The sequence below is a fragment of the Bidens hawaiensis genome, unplaced genomic scaffold (assembly GCF_021521415.1).
Source record: "Bidens hawaiensis isolate Kalapana, Puna unplaced genomic scaffold, B.hawaiensis_p1.1 tig00002735_1, whole genome shotgun sequence".
Classification (NCBI taxonomy): domain Eukaryota; kingdom Viridiplantae; phylum Streptophyta; class Magnoliopsida; order Asterales; family Asteraceae; genus Bidens; species Bidens hawaiensis.
In genome coordinates this window covers 2,711,881-2,728,629 of record NW_027491147.1, presented here as the reverse complement: position 1 = coordinate 2,728,629, position 16,749 = coordinate 2,711,881, and the positions used below count along the sequence as shown (strand labels likewise).

Sequence of the window (16,749 nt, the reverse complement as noted above, 5' to 3'; positions counted from 1 at the left end):
GACAAGAGGGAAGGCGGCAGAGATCCTAGCAGACCTTTGCCAAGAATATGGACTCCCCTCACTAAAACGCCTTCACAGGTGTTAAGCACTGAGAATGTCCAATTCAAAAGCCCCAAACCACTACACTACAAGGGACCATCAGACAGTGGCAAGTACTGTGAATTTCACAAATCCACAGGGCACAACACTGATGCATGCCACCACTTGAAGGATGCAATTGAAAAGGACGTGAAACCAGGCAAGCTGGCTCACCTGATGAAAAACTCAAGACCAGACAATGAACAATCAGAAGCCTCAGCCAGCAAAAAGTACAAAAGAATCTGTGTAGCTGAGGGAGGAAGGCAAGGGCAAATATCAAGAAAGAGAGGCGCGCAAATCCAAGGAGATTGGCGTGAGCAACAAGTCATCTTCCCAAGAATCAGGGGAGGCCCTTCCATCAGCAGTCCTCTTGTCATCACTACACACATTGCTCATTATGAGGTGTCGAAAGTCCTGGTGGACACTGGCAGCGAGTCAGACATCATGTATGAGCAATGTTTCAGGAAACTGGATCCGGCAGACCAAGCAAGGCTTGAAATTGTGAATGCACCAATCTCTGGTGTTTCAAATGAAATCATTCATCCCCTAGGTCAAATACAATTTGAACTAACCATGGGGGATGAAAAACACAAGGGAGCCGAACTTGTCAACTTCTTGGTCTTGCCCACCACTTCATGCCACAATATGATCTTGGGTAGGGAAACGATTGCCCAATTCAACGCCATACCGTCGCCAGCGCACGGCGCATTGGGATTCCCAACACCAACAGGTGTAACATTTGTATACCGAGATCATTTGTGCGCAGTGACAAGTACTCCGCGGGAGGGGAGAATGAAACTTCCAATGGCAGACAATGCGCCAGAGGAATGGATTCTCAACCCAAAATTCCCGGAGCAGAAAATCACAATTGGCGCAACAATATCAGACGACACGAGGTTGAGAATGAAAAGGTTGCTCACAGCCTATATGTCGGTCTTCGCGTGGCAACACTCTGATATGACTGGGGTTCCGCGAGACCTGGCGCAACATTCTCTCAACACCTTCAAGTCTGTAGAGCCAATTGCTCAAAAGAAGAGAGTCATGGGGGATGAGAAAGCGAGGGCCATGAATGAACAGGTTGAGGACCTATTGCGCGCAAACATCATCCGCCCGATACGATACCAGACATGGGTAGCCAATCCTGTGATGGTAAAGAAAAGTAACGGGTCATGGAGGATGTGCATTGACTTCAAGGACCTCAACAAAGCGTGCCCAAAGGATTGTTACCCCCTACCAAACATCGATGCAAAGGTGGACTCCGTGGCGCCATTCAAGCTAAAATGTTTCCTGGATGCCTACAAAGGCTATCACCAGATTCAAATGGCACCACAAGATGAGGACAAGACCGCATTTAGAACCGACAAGGGTGTTTTTTGCTACACAAAAATGCCCTTTGGTTTGAAGAATGCGGGCGCCACCTACCAAAGACTTATGGATGCCGTTTTCAGCGAGCAAATCGGAAGAAACCTAGAAGTCTATGTGGATGATTTGGTGATCAAGAGCAGGGAGGAAAAGCAAATGCTCAAAGACATCGAAGAAACCCTTGGGCGCCTAAAGGAAGTTAACATGAAGCTCAATCCGAGCAAATGTACTTTCGGCGTACTAGAAGGAAAATTTCTAGGTGTAATGGTCACCAAGGATGGTTTCAAGGTGAACCCTGAGAAGGTGGAGGCCATCCTTGACATGCCCTCGCCATCCACCATGAAAGAAGTTCAGAAGCTTAATGGTAGATTGGTATCAATCAACAGGTTCCTAGCGAACCATGCAACCAAATCTACCCCATTTGTCAATACATTGAGAAACTGCTTAAAGAAAAGTCAGTTCAAATGGACTCCTGAGGCCGAGCAGGCTTTCAGTGAGATTAAAGAATGTTTGATAAATCTGCCCGCACTCACAGCTCCTCTTCCTGGTGAAACTTTGACATTATACCTATCAGCAGGAGAGCGCGCCATCGGCGCAGTATTATTGGTGGATCGCAAGGGAATCCAAACGCCAATATACTATGTGAGTCGGGTGCTGACAGATCCTGAGACGCGCTACTCCATCATGGAAAAGTTAGTTTTATCACTAACACACGCGTCGCGCAAGCTTCATAGATATTTCAATGGTCATCCCATTGAAGTTCTGACTGGTTACAACATTCAGCAAGTCTTGCGGCGCCCCGCGCTCTCAGGAAGGCTGACAAAGTGGGCGCTGGAATTAGGAGAGCACACGATCTCCTATAAGCCCCGTCCAGCAATAAAGGGACAAGTCTTGGCTGATTTCATTGCAGAAGTCCCAGAAGGAAGAATTGAAGAGGCTCAGCGCGAGGTAGATCCTCCGCGAGCCAATGATGAAGAAAATGTTTGGAGATTGTTCACTGACGGAGCTTCAAACAATGAGGGTTCCGGCGCAGGTCTCAAACTGGTGGATCCAGAGAATCATGAATATACTTACGCCATCAGGTTGGACTTCAAAAGCACCAACAATGAGGCTGAGTATGAAGCCCTGCTGGCTGGCCTGCGCATCGCGCACAAATTCGGGGTTAAAAAGCTAGAGGCCCATGTTGATTCATACTTGGTAGCAGCACAGGTCAATGGCCTTTATGATGCCAAGGAGAACACCATGCCTCTATATCTAGAGCAGGCGAAAAAGCTCATCGAGCAATTTGACTGCTTCAGAATCATTCATATTCCGCGCAGTAAAAACAAATCTGCAGATGCGCTGAGTAAGATGGCATCAACCAGTTTTGATCACTTTGGCAAAGATGTCAGGGTAGAAGTAATGAGCAACCCGTCGGTGGTAGCGAAGTCTGTCCTGGTAACTCATACAACCCCTTCATCATGGATAACTCCAATAATGGAATTCTTGAAGGAGGGAAAGGTACCAGATGATCGCGCGCAAGCGAGGAAGATAAGACACAAGGCGCAGAATTATGAACTGCTCGACGGTACATTATATCGACGCTCTTATCTTGGGCCGCTCATGAAATGCCTAGATGCTGAGGAAGCAAGCTATGTGATCAGAGAGTTACACGAAGGAATTTGTGGAATTCATGCTGGCCCGCGCATGGTGGTTGCCAAGGCAATGAGCGTAGGCTACTATTGGCCAGGCATGTACTTGGACGCTTTAAAAGAGATCCAAAAATGCAAAGCATGTCAGAGCTATGCGCCAAACACCATGCGGCCAAAGAACAATTTGATTCCAGTGACCTCCGCAAGGCCTTTCCACAAATGGGCAATCGACATTGTGGGTCCCCTACCGCAAGCGCCTGGGCGAGTAAAATTTTTGGTAGTGGCAGTAGACTATTTCACAAAATGGGTTGAAGCCAAGCCACTAGCAAAAATCACAGCCGAAGTGATGAAGCAGTTTATCTGGAGCCACATCATATGCCGTTTTGGCTTGCCCATGGAAATTGTGAGCGATAATGGCAAGCAATTCACTGACAAGAAGATATCCAGCTGGCTCAAGGAATTGCGCATCAACCAAATTTTCACTTCAGTTTATCACCCTCAGGGGAATGGACAAGTGGAACGCGCGAACCAAAGCTTGTTAAATGGGCTGAAGAAAAGGTTGGAGGGAGAATCCCATTCTTGGGTCGAAGAGCTACCTAATGTCCTGTGGGCACACAGGACATTAAGCAAAACAAGCAATGGCGAATCCCCATTCAGCCTAACCTATGGAACAGAGGCAATGATTCCAGCAGAAGTTGGATGCCCCTCCCATAGAGTGCTCATGATGAGCAAGATTGATAATGAGTGCGAAAGAAGGTTGAATCTCAACTTACTTGAAGGGCGCAGAGAGGCGGCTATCATCAGTGAAGCCAAATACAAGAAAAAACTGGAAAAATATTACAACCAGCGCGTGAAAGAATGCCACTTCAAGAAAAATGATTTTGTCCTTCGAAACAATGAAGCAAGCCGCGCGATACCCCCGGGAAAAATGTCCCCCAATTGGGAGGGACCTTATCAAGTCTTGGAAGAATTGGGAAAAGGCGCATACACCTTAAAAGATTTGAATGGAAAGAAGATCCCGCGCGCATGGAACGCAGCACAGCTTAGAAAATGTTTCATGTAAAAATATCAAGTTTGTAATCAAGGCTTTTTAGGCCATTATGAATAATGATACGCGCTAGTTTCTCTTAATGTGGATTCTATTACCTTTGGCATACATGTTTCACACTTCCCTTTATTAGTTTTGAGCAATATGACAACATTGTATTGACATCAAAACGAAATAAAAACGAAGTAAAACATACATGCGCGAGCTTCAAGCTCAAACGCGTTAACGAGTCTTAACTCTAAAACGTCAGGGCCTTAGCCCAATTCTATCACCTTTGGCATACATGTTTCACACTTCCCTTTATTGATTTTGAGCAATATGATAACATTGTATTGACATCAAAACGAAATAAAGCGAAGTAAAACATACATGCGCGAGCTTCAAGCTCAAACGCGTTAAAGAGTCTTAACTCTAAAACGTCAGGGCCTTAGCCCAATAATATGAGCCTTAGCTCAGGGCCTTAGCCCAATAATGTGAGCCTTAGCTCAAATCACTCACAACATCCATCCTACATGCTGCGCAGACTGATCATAAATACCTAAGCACAACTAAGGCAAAGCGAATGCCAAAACATAGTTGTTAAGGTCTCAGGTCGAGGTCGTGCATAAAATTGTAATGGATATCTGAGTAACACATTGACGCGTAAGGCTAAAAAACTCATAATTTCATACACGCGCGATAACGTCGCGCAAAAGAGGAATAATGAAAACGCCAACACACGTGTCAACATAATCAAGATATGGCAAAATCACTTACAATATGACAAGGGTTAAGTATAATAAATTCCTTACAACCTTGTTCTTATTCCAACGTGCAAGCATATCTTATATTCAACAAGCAAACATGCGATATAAAGAGATCAATGGGGAATGCGCAAGATGCGAAGAAGGAAAAAACAGAATTTCATTCAAAAGCATTGAAATTTACAAGTTTACAAGATGAGATACAAATTACAAATAAAAAAAAAACATGAAGGGCTTCTCAAGTCTCCACGTTGACATCAGCCTCTTCATCATCCTCATCCTCGCCCTCAGCATCTGGCGCAGCCTGCTCCTCATCATCTCCAAACTGACCATAGTCAAGTTGTTCATCTTGAATGGAGTCTTCGAACACGACAGTCTCAGGAGCGGATCCTTTGGCCACGCCAGAGCCGCTAGCAACGCCAGCATTCGCCGCGCCATCATCGCCGCCGCCAGCCCCTTCGCACTCGTCAAGTAATTTCTTTAGCGCGACGAGATCGGGCTGGTCGGCAAGCGCGGATATCTGCAAATCATAAGCAAAAATATGAGTACAAAAAGACTTAGAAAATAAGTCAAGGTAATCTCATTAAGGTTAAAATACCTGCGCAAGGATGGGAATGGGAGTATGCATATATTTCTCCTCCATCGCGGCCATTTCCGCGCAGGCCGCGTCGCTCTGATAAGGGTACTCGGATGGGTTCTTCTTTAACATGCCATATTCATAACCATCCGTGAACCCTTCAGCTCGGCCCACCAAGCGCGCGGCAGCGTTGCAATCCATCACCAGGGCCTGAAACTCGCCTGAGTATTTCATCGCGTAAGCGCAACGAGTCATGCCCTGTGAGATCAGCCATTGGCGATCCTGCGCGAGGCCAGCAACAGACGTCTCGAGGGCAGGAACCTGAGAGTTTAATAACTCAACAGTTTCCTTAGTCTTTTTTAGCTCCTCTTTGTCAGACGCTGCTGCCGCCAGGACTTCTTCCTTCTCCGCCCGCGCAGCATCAAGTGCTTCCTGGCTAGACGCTGCCGTCGCCAGGGCTTCATCTTTATCGGCCAGGCCGGCCACCAGCTCCCTCTTCAGGCGCGCAACCTCACTCTCCAGTGATGATTTTTCAGTTATGGACTGGACAAGAGCTTGGTCACGCGCCTCCGCCTCAAGCTCCAACTCGCGCGCTCGGCGCGAGTACTTGGCCGCATCCGCCTCCGCCGCCTGCAGCTTCTCCCGCGCCGCTTGAAGCTCATGCCCGCGCTTCACGAAGGCGCTGTTGGCACTGGCTCGGTTCTCACTGAGCTCTGCTTGGAGCTTCTCAGCTCTTTCGCGAGCATCAGAAAGATGCCAAGCAGACACCTTAGCCTCTTGCTTGGCTTCCGCAAGAGCATCACATACTTTAACGTAATCAGAGCGAAGCTCTTGGGAGGCAGCAATGAAGGCCGACCCAGCAAACATATGATCGTTGAGCAGGTCGTCGCGAGCGCGGTCCTCCTGGAACCTCCTTTCAGATGGAGGCACAGCATGAGCCCAGAATTCCGCACACACACCCATGGACTGAAAGGTGCTGTCTTCAGTAATATTCCATCTCGGGCGGTAAATGTGATCGGATTCCTGCAAAAGCAAAGTAATTATCTAAGTTATCAAAACACTAAGATGGAAGTCCGCGCAGCGGAACAAAAATTAACCTATACCTGCGGGGATGAAGCAGAAAAGTCAGCGCCAGCCCCACGAGAAGGCTCCGCCGCGAAACGTCGTGGCGCTGCAGGGCTGGCGCGGGCGCCTGCGGAGTCTTCAACTTCAAACTCCTCACCCTCCTCTGAAATAGGCCTCTTCTCCTGAGACCTAGAATCAAAATCGGTCTCGCAGGGAGGGCTGTGCGCAGGTGGAGGTGAGGGAGGTCTCGACGCCGCCAAGTCGGCGCGCAAAACGGCCTCCTGATCCTTAATAATGCCAATGAGGGGAGATTCATCGCTTGCAGGAGCAGGAGCGGAGCCAACGACGCTGGCACCGGCGCCAGAAGTGCCACCAGAAGCTTGTACGCCAGCTACGGCTTCTATGAAAAAATCAACAAAAAGAAATGTTTCATGAATAGATCTAAAAGAAAGTCAGAAAATAAGGGCGCAATACGTACCTTGGCGCAACTCCGTTCGCGCAGCAAACATCGCCATGAAGTCCATTCTACCCTTCTTTGAGGGTAAAACGGGGGACTTCGAAGCGACCTCCGGCGCAGCCTCGGCATCTTGTTGCGCTGTCGCCGGCTCTACAAACATTTGAGTAAGACAAGATTCATTAGTAACCCTATAAGGATCGCGCTCATAGAAACATAAAGGATAAGCAAAGTTTACCTGTCGCGGGCGTTTCAGCCGCGCGAAGGGAGGAGGTAGTGGCACCATGCCTCAGATGGACAGGAGGTCTGCCCACTTTTTGAGGCAGGGAAGACAAGGAAACCTTGGTGGTAAACTCCTGGGTTTTCCCAAATCCTCCCGCCCGAGTAGGAGGATCCTGAACAACAGGGGCAACATCTTTCTTCTGTTTCTTACTGGCCCCTGCGCCAGTTTTCCCCTTAGCTTTACGCTTTAGTTGGGGCGCCTCCTCCTCCTCCTCCTCTCCCGCGAGCTCCAGCTCGTAGTTCTCCAGCGCATCTACAATACACGCAACAGAAGTGTTAGCAAAATTTGGTATTATAAAGGAAAATGCATAAGTACAAAGGCTTACCAGGCGCATCGCTGTCGAAGACAAATCCCAGATCAACAGGGATGAACATGTCATCAAAGCGATCAGGGAAACCAACCTCCCCAGCGCCAAGCGCGACGGAGCCACCCTCCATGTGCTCATCATAGGCAGCATGGATATACTCCTTGGTGACTGCACAAAACAAGTCAAATGAGTTCAGCAAAAAGAATTATATTCGCGCAGAAGTAAAGCAATGAGATAAAACTTACATAACCCGTCGACTTGGATAACGGGCTCAAGCGCGCTGTCCGCCCACCTCTTGCTCATACCAACCCCCACCAGCGCCTCCTCACAAATGTTCTTGGCGGGGGATGGTTCAGCGGTCAGCTTATTAACCCAGGCGCCAGTTGGGTTCTTGAGGACACCCACATCCGCAGGCGCAGAAGAAATCGCGCGCATGGTCATGCGGATGGGGATCACACCAGCCCTTATGTAAAAGAACCTCTCAGACCAGTCATGAAGGCTCTTGAATGAAACAGTGGAGCACTTCACCTTCTGACTGCGAGGAACAAATGAGAACCAAGAATCTTGGATCTTGGGCTTGTAAAAATACTGAAAGCGCCGAGAGGTGGGCTCCTCGCACTGGGATTTGCACATGAACTCAAAGTGAGTCATGCGCACAAGTCCAAACGGATGGACTTGGGATATATGAATCCCATAAAACTGAAGCAGTGCACCCACAAACCTTGTCATCGGGAGACGAAGGTTGCAGTGGGTGAAAAAATGGCTATATAGGGATATATAGCCGGTAGGCGGGTCCGCCGCCGTTTGCCCGGCCCCAGGCAACATGCAGCCAAACAGGGTGGGAAAACCCTGAGAGGCGATAAGGCTGTCAAGATCAGCCTGCCTCAATTTGCAGGGGATTTCATTCCACCTCTTCACCGCCTTGGTCCTCCCTACCTCCTCCGATGAGCCCTCAGCAGCCTTCTTCCCCTTGCCGGTCTTCTTCAATGTAGACATTACTAATGATTTTCTACGGCAATGGATGGGGGAGATTGTATTATCTGAACTATCAGACATACAACTGTAAAATCGAACAAGGGAAACTTCTGAAGAACAGATAGCTGAACAAGGGTAATCGGAATACAAGGAAAGAAAGAAAAAAGCTCAGAAGAATAAACAAGAAGATGAAGGATAAAAAAACTCTAAGGGCTGGCTTTTATAGGCCCAGGAGAGAGAACATTTCGTGCTGATCGGACTTCACGCGCCCCCACTCGCAGGTGTAAACCAACGCGAGCGCGACACGTGTCCCTGACACTGTGTGAGGGGACACAAAAATAAACTTTACAGCTGCTGCCAGAGTTCACGCGCCACCACTCGCAGGAACTGACCAACGCGAGCGCGACACGTGTCCCTGACAGCATGTGAGGGGACACGAAAGGCAACTGTAGCACCTCGAGCACACGAAAGGTCTGACACATCTCCATCACTGACCCACGTCAGCAACAACCAACCACGTACAGAGACGATTCGTTTGCAGCCAAAAGGATAGAATTTCGCGCAATGATGAATAATAAGAAGAAAAAGACAAAACCCCTACTAAAAGAGCAAACTAATAAGTCTAATATCTATCTTGCCTCGCTCGCGCGAGACAAGACACACATTAGACTGGGGGGGCTTGAAGAGGTATGTACCCGCCTCAACACCGAGCGAGGCGGGTCAACCCACAAAGATACAGACAAGTGACTTGAAATCAAGACATTATGAAGGCACAAAGCCAAAACCTATGCGCATGGCGCATATCACATGCTCAGGCATCATATGCCCAGGCACCACACATGCTCAGGCATCATATGCCCAGGCACCACACATGCTCAGGCATCATATGCTCAGGCACACATATGCTCGCGCATCACATATGCTCACGCATATTACATATGCGCGCGACGCATCGGCGCGCGGCGCATATCACATGCTCGTGCATATCACATCTGCGCATGAAACATCTGCGCGTGAGAATAAAGAGAAGACCTCGCGCATCCTCAGGATTGGCGCATATCACACATGCACATAATCAACCTCGTCCTTATCCAAATCAGGATTAGGGCAACCTTGATTGTGCACGTCAGACAACCTTCCAGAAGGTATCTTTTTAAGGAATAAGAATATGCTGATGTTGACAGCTGCCAAATGAAAGGTGGACAACTCAGCATAACACATGTGCTACCACGTGATTACAACCAATGAGAAAGCACCAGGTGTCCCAGAGGACACGTGGCGCAGAGCAATTGGAGGAGGCCAACAAGGCTGAACCCAATCAGTGGAAACCCTAGCACTATAAATACAGCATCAACTCCACAAGGAAAAGATCATCCAACAACACACAGTTACAGCCAGTAACTCAATCATATCACATTCAATCATATTCAATTACATTCAATCACAGACAGTTACAGCCAGTAACATACAATCACATCAAATTATAGAGTATTCAGCTATTAAGCAATACTCTCCAGATTTCCTTACGGACACATATTATTATCTTCTCCACAAATACTTATTCTCACACCGGAGGGTTACCCCAAAGAGGACCCCTCTGTCCCTTTCTGAGGGGTAAGTTGACGGTGCTGTTCATTTTGTAGGTGGAAGAACACAGATCCAAAAAAACCATCGGTGAAATAGTATAATCACACCCGAGGAAAGTAGATCGTCTACCAGTGAGTCGATCCACGCTTCTTCATCTATTTTGTTTCTTTTTATTCAAATCGTATTCCCATGCTTCTCATTTTCTATAAATAGTACGCATGTTGCATTCAAATTTCAAAATTCATATCCCTCTGTTTGTAGTCAACAACAAATATGGCTTTTAAGGTCGGCTTATTGTTTGGTGTCCTCATGATTTCAGCTTTAATGCATTTTCAAATACGTATTGTCACCGGTGAACCACAAGTCCCATGCTACTTTATCTTTGGGGACTCTTTGGTTGATAACGGCAATAACAATAGATTTCTAAGAGCCAAAAAAGCTAATTACCCACCTTATGGGATTGATTTTCCACAAGGTGCTACCGGTAGATTCACTAATGGTCTTACTGTCCCAGACGTCATTGGTTTGTCTCTCTTAATTTGATAACTACGCCTTTTATTCTTTATAGTATATATTTATGAAATTTCATTCGTTCGTCTTATATGTTTAATGGTAAATACTAAATTCACAATTGGAATGATTTTTAGTGAAAAGAAACCTTAAGGGCGTGTTCGTTTCACGAAATTCAATGGAATTGAGCGGAATGGGATTTTAAATCCCATAGATTCCTGTGTTCGTTTCACTATTAACTAGAATTGGAATGGAAAGAGAATCCCATCAAATCCCATTTTGATAGGATTTTAAAATCCCACCAAAACTGGAAGGAATGTTAAGAAATTGTTAATTTGTTATAAACCCTACACATAGCCCTCTTTTATATTATCATCTTCACCAACTCTCCACCCCTTCTCTCCACCACCATGATCCACCTCCGTTTACCACCGTGAACCATCATCGTTCTCCTCCATCGTGAACCACCGTCTTGCTCGTCTACATCCACCATCGATCTCTTCCACTACAGGTTAGGCTTTTGTAGTAATATGTATTATTAATACATATTATTGTTTGCTGTTATTATTATTATTATTATTATTTGGTTGGTGATGGTACTGTTGCGATTGGGGCTCGGAGGGTTGAAAGCTGACGATTATTATTATTATTATTATTAGCTTAGGTTTAAAATGTCAGATCTGGTGGTAGGTTAGGGATTAAGGATTTAGGAGTTTATTATTATTATTATTATACTTTAATAATATATATATATATATATATATATATATATATATTTGTTGTTTACTATTTTCTCAAATTTATTTAGTAGTTTTAGATTTTTTATATTAGTTTCACTTTTTTTAAATTATTTTTTACTTTTTTTATATATATTTAATATATTTTTAGTTTTTTTTTATTATTTTTATTTGTTTTAGAAATAATTTTTTGATTTTTTAATTAATTTTTTGATATTTATATTTTTAGATTTTTTATAATTTTTTTTGTTATTTTATTAATTATATGCTAGTAGATTAAAGGGAGATGAATAGAATAGAGAAGATTCCAATTCCAATAACATATTAACCAAACAAACACATGATAGGGATTTTCAAATATTTCATTCCATTCCAATTCCAATTCAAATTCAAATTCAAATTCCAATTCCAATTCCTTTAAAAAAATTACGTGAAACGAACGCGCCCTAAGTTTATTGTTTCTTTTCTTTGCTCGATCTACTTATCAAAATCTGAAAAACCCAAAATAAAAAAAATGAATTGAATGCCTCTTAAATATGGGACCATAAGCTTCAACTTATTAGTTAACTTAGATTTGGTGAAAGTAAAATCATTTTTTTTGATTTCAGGTAAACTTCTAGGTTTTTCGAATTTCATTCCACCGTATGCCACCGCAACTCGTGAAGAGATCACCAAGGGTGTAAACTACGGTAGTGCTGGTGGTGGTATTAGAGATGAAACAGGAAGGAATTTGGTAAATCAGTTTTTGTAATGATGTTTTAGTTACAATATAATATGAATAACATTTAAACTACTTGTTTGGATTATCTTAATCTATTTCAGGGTGATCGAATCAGCTTGAGTAAGCAGCTAGCCAATCATGCCGCAATAGTTTCACAACTTTCTCTTGTGCAACGTAATAAAACCTTTACAAATGAATATATAAGAAGGTGCATTTACATAGTAAATATAGGAAGTGACGATTACGTCAACAACTACTTTAGGACGAACGATTTCCCCACAAGCCGCATATACACGCCTGATCAATATGCAGCAATCCTCAGTCGGCAATACTCGTGAAAACTGAGTGTAAATATTCTGTTTTAATTTCCTGTTTTTATGTTTGGTGTGGTAAACGGTTTACACATGCAATTTTTTTATTTTTTTTGTATTGTCATGCATGCGTTTGTAATATTTATTCTTTTCTGGCTTATAGTTAACTTTTTTTTCATCTAAAAGCCCCGAATATTAATTTCTATTTTTCATTTTCTTTCACCTTTTTTTTTACATACAACAGGCTTTATACAAATTGGGAGCTAGGAATATTGTTGTTTACGGTTTGGGTCTGATAGGGTACACGCCTGCTGAGATAGCAATGTTTGGGACTGACGGGAAACAATGTTTTGAGTCGATTAATAATGTGACTAAGATGTTTAATGACAGGCTTAAGCCTCTTGTTGATGATCTTAACAGTGGTTTATCTGATTCAAGGTTCACTTTCATCAACTTTTCCGCTATTGTTGCATCTCAAGAAGGTAAAGTGTAACAAATTTTAATGTATATATAGTGTCTTATATTGGATACACACATTACAGATTATTCATGATACTAGTGACTAAAATGAATTTTTATAATTTGCTAGCCATGCCAAACGTTCCTTGTTGTCAAGTAGGATCAGATGGACTATGCATTCCAAATTCAATGCCTTGCCCTCTTAGGGCTTCGTCTTCTTGGTATGACGGTTTTCATCCCTCAGAATTTGCCAATAATTTCGTCGCATCAAGATCATATACTGCCCTCTCTCCCATGGACGCGTCTCCTTATGATATTAGTCATCTGGCTCAACTTTAACATTTGGAGAGATTAGGAAATCATATGATGATAACATACTGTTTTGTGATTCTTCATGTGAAAGATAAATAAGAAAAATAGTAATGGCGATTTTAATAAATTTTTAGTATGTGTTTTTATTTCATATGGGACATCCATAATTCCATAAATAGAGTTACATATATAGTATTCTCGTAACAAACTTTTCTCCATTTCTCGTAGCTTAGGTCACGAAAGTAGCAAAAGCAACATAACAATTTGTGACGAACACAAAAAAACCGCTAACATTAGCGACCCAATTGGCAACCGAAACAAAATAGGCTTCACATTTGCTACCTAAAACAAATGGGACACAAGCATAGTCACAATTTTTTTAGAAAAATGTAGCAAAAACAAAATAACAACATAAACTGGTTTGTGGATTTTAATTAAGCAAACTAAAAACAGAAAACCGGATTAGCAACAGGCTCGAAATGACAATAAAAATAAAAAGTTCAATTTGGTCGTCAAATCATTCATAATATTTTGCAACATCCCAATTTTGATGGGATTTAAAATATATTTTTATCAATAAAAACTTACCCCAAAGTGAGCCTATATAGTATTGATTAAAATGCTTTTAGATGATTAAATTTAGCTATAGCGATTTATGGTTCTTAGTTCTTGTGTGAGCTAATTGATTTTACATGTATAAAAGCTCAAAAGATTTTGTGTTTTGAGTAATTAGAAATTGATTTGCATGTTATACAAACCCCATTATTGAAGGCTGAACAATGAGGTTATGTTGAAAATTTGAGTGTTTTAAGTGTGATTTTGCTCTGAAGTGAAATTATAGGAAGAATTGTAGTATCTGTTGATCAGTTCTTCATGTATGTAATAGAAAACATGGATATTATGATAAACCTATAACTAAAACATACCTGTTACAGCAGAGAGAGAGGCCACGGTTGATGAGAATGATCCAGACGACATGACAGTCAGCTTGGTCAAGTTCCCCTTTAGGATGTATATTAGTGATGGGGATTAGGGTTCTTGAGAAAACTGAATTATATAGAGGGAGAGAGGCTCACGATTTCTGATGTGAGGGTTTAGGGTTAAGTTATCTGATGTTAATTAGTCTCTCCATATATATATACATCCAAGGGGAAACCCTTGATTAGCAAGAAAGGGTAATTTGGTCCATCAACAATTACCTAGCTAATATAATAATAATAAGGTATAATTTAATTAACTTTGATCTATTATAATATAAATGATCATGTAGGCCATACATAAATATACATATCCATATATTTATTCTTACATTCTTCCACTTGGTCAAATAATCATTTATTACGAGCATTAGATTAGTCTGCAGATTTTAACACTCAATTTAGCTTTAAACTTAAACTGGAGCAGAGAAATACAGTCATTGAATTGAACATAAGCTCAAGACCCCCATTAATCATACTGCAGTTCTTGTTTAAAACCTAAGTAGTTATGATCAAAATTATATAAGTAAGCCCTTCAAATATTTGTTTTGTATAATAATTTGTCTATATGTCATTACGTATGCAGAACATATTAAGAGACATACAAGGAAATGTTATTAAATGAAATGTAAATAAGTACAATATGCAATTAAATAAGGTCTTCAATAAATCCCATATTAGCAACATGTTCTTCAAAAACTTTAGGTGGGAAACCTTTAGTCATCGGATCCGCTAGCATATTATGTGTACTAATATACTCAATACAAAGCTTATTTTCCTCAACTCGTTCACACACGAACAAATACTTTGTATCAAGATATAAACCAGCTCTAGTCGAACTGTTACTGTTCGAGAAATTAACGGCAGCTGAATTATCACAATAAAGCTTCAATGGTCTAGAAATAGAATTGACTAATTTGAGTCCGGATATCAGATTGTTAAGCAACATTCCACAGCAGGTAGCATTATAAACAGCTATATATTCTGCCATCATAGTGGAAGTAGTCGTTAACTGTTGCTTATGACTCCTCCATGAGATGGGCCCACCTGCTAACATAAAGATATACCCCGAAGTGGACTTCTTGTCATCTTTGCATTTCGCAAAGTTAGAATCAGAATAACCTACCACTTCTAAATTGTCACTTCTTCTATAAGTCAGTTTGTAGTCTTTCGTCCTTTGAAGATATCGAAGCACCTTCTTAGCTGCTTTCCAGTGTTCAAGGCCAGGATTAGTTTGATAACAGCCTAACATTCTAGAAATATAAGCAATATCTGGATGAGTACAAACTTGTGCATACATAAGGCTCCCGACTACTAATGCATAAGGTATCATCTCATTTTCTCCTTTTCAACCTCTGTTTTTGGACATTGGAATGCCCCGAAAATGTCTCCTTTAACTACAAGAGCTGCAGTTGGGTTACAATGTTGCATTTTGTAACGAGTAAGGACACGGTCAATGTAGGCCCTTTGAGATAATCCTAAGATCCCTCTGTGTCTGTTTCGGTGAATTTCGATGCGAATAACATAAGAGGCATCTCCGAGATCCTTCATGTCGAAGTTATGCGAAAGTAATCGCTTCGACTCATGCAGCATGTCTAAACTATTACTTGCCAATAGAATATCATCTACGTAAAGGACAAGTATAGTAAACTTAATCCCACTCATTTTGAGGTAGGTGCATTGATCCACTTGATTCTCTGCAAAACCTTGTTTCTTCATGACTTCATCAAACTTTAGGTACCACTGACGTGATGCTTGTTTCAACCCATATATTGACTTCTTGAGCTTACAGACTAAATGTTCTTGTCCTTCAGGTTTAAAACCTTCAGGTTGCTTCATGTACACCTCTTCGTCTAAAGTGTCATTAAGGAAAGCGGTTTTCACGTCCATCTGATGCAGCTCTAAATCAAAGTGAGCTACTAGGGCCATAACGATCATTAATGAATCTTTCGAGAGACAGGTGAAAAAGTCTCTTGATAATCAATTCCCTATTTCTGAGTGTAGCCCTTTGAAACCAATCTCGCTTTATAGCGTTCAACGTTCCCATTTGGATCAAGTTTTGTTTTGAACACCCATTTACATCCTACGGGTTTGACACCGTTGGGCAATTCTACCAAATCCCAAACGTCATTTTTCCTCATGGAATCAAGCTCATCAATCATCGGTTTATTCCATTCAGAAGACTGATCACTTCTCATGGCTTCATTATAAGAGATAGGATCATTAAGCTTTCCGGCGTCAGCTTCAGTCAGGTAGGTGACATAATCATCAAAGTTAGTAGGTCTTCTAGACCTAGATGACCTCCTGGGTTGATTAGCGGGTTCAGCATTGTCTTGGTTTTGAGTGTTTGATGTGCCTTCATTTTCTGTGATAACAGGTTCTGAGTGTGGAGAAGGTGGTGCAAAAGGTTCAATTGCACGGGGTACAAGAGGAATAGCCGGAGTTACAATAATCGACGAGTTTCCCCCCACATCTTGTATTTCTTGCAATTCTTCATAAGGGTTAGTACTGCTCCCACTGATCTTGTAATCCTCCAGGAACACGGCACACTTGGTTTCTACAATACGAGTGACATGGGAAGGACAATAGAAACGATAACACTTTGAATTTTC

The 16,749-nt window shown here is 42.6% G+C and overlaps 2 pseudogenes across 1 annotated transcript; one reads left to right on the top strand and one right to left on the bottom strand.

Moving 5' to 3' along the window:
* The first annotated feature begins 10,383 nt into the window (after positions 1–10,383).
* Positions 10,384–13,259, top strand: LOC143620904 (GDSL esterase/lipase At1g29660-like; annotated as a pseudogene). Its single transcript, XR_013151416.1, has 5 exons — positions 10,384–10,633; positions 11,966–12,090; positions 12,180–12,425; positions 12,634–12,871; positions 12,979–13,259. The product of XR_013151416.1 is annotated as a GDSL esterase/lipase At1g29660-like (transcript).
* Positions 13,260–13,389: 130 nt separating this feature from the next.
* LOC143620930 (secreted RxLR effector protein 161 pseudogene) lies at positions 13,390–15,470 on the bottom strand (annotated as a pseudogene).
* Positions 15,471–16,749: the final 1,279 nt, after the last annotated feature.